This window comes from Buceros rhinoceros, unplaced genomic scaffold (genome assembly GCF_000710305.1).
Source record: "Buceros rhinoceros silvestris isolate BGI_N320 unplaced genomic scaffold, ASM71030v1 scaffold27067, whole genome shotgun sequence".
NCBI classification, from domain to species: Eukaryota; Metazoa; Chordata; class Aves; order Bucerotiformes; family Bucerotidae; genus Buceros; species Buceros rhinoceros.
Window position 1 is genome coordinate 8,777 of NW_010422307.1, and position 743 is coordinate 9,519.

The window sequence follows — 743 nt, forward strand, 5'->3', positions numbered from 1 at the left end:
CACCTGCGCTAAAAGAGTCGATAAAGTTAACTGGTGAGACCGCCTGGTTTCAGCAGGGCTGAGCAGCTTGGGGAGATCTCGCTGTGCAGAGCAGGGGAGAACTTTTCACCTCTGTGTATGGAAGGGAGTCTGCAGTGGCCGCGAGGGCAGCCCTCCCGAAAAATCACCCTCAGGTCTGGTGTGTGACGGTTAAATTCCAGCTCAGCATAATTATAATCTTCCCTCCTACAATCCTCTCAGCTGTTCTGGATAATAGTTCTGGATAATAATGTTCTGGTTTTAAGTCTTCTGACCCAGATTGTGCTATCGCTCCTGCCGAGAGCCACTGCTGGGGCAGTTTATCTCTGCACTGAGGACAAGGCACTGTGATTTCTCCTTCTGAGAAAACTCCATACTGATTTTTCTCATTTCTGGACTCCTTCAGAATCCGTTTGGCATGGAGACGGCGATGTGACTCTAAAACCAGCTCTCACTAGGTCTGCTTGACTTGGTAGCTGTTTCATCTTCCAGCGAGGAGACTCCCTACCCCCTTAGAAGTGATGAGGTCTTTATTTTTTGCTCATTTATGGCCCCATGTTACAGCACATCCCCAGGAGACCCTCTGTGCTGGCAGAACAGCCCCACGTCTGAGCGCATTGAACAAGTCAGCGTGTTGCCCAACGCTGCACCCAAAGTGGAGGAAACATCACACTGGTTTTCCTCTCCCCTTTGTACGTGCAAGCCTCTGGCATGAAATACTCCAG

The 743-nt window shown here is 50.2% G+C and overlaps 1 protein-coding gene across 1 annotated transcript in view; it reads right to left on the bottom strand.

Moving 5' to 3' along the window:
- FAM57A (family with sequence similarity 57, member A) overlaps positions 1 to 743 on the bottom strand; it is a gene marked incomplete at its 5' end in the record, with an annotated part of 5,118 nt that overhangs the window by 4,086 nt on the left and 289 nt on the right. The gene's annotated exons all lie outside the window — the stretch shown is intronic.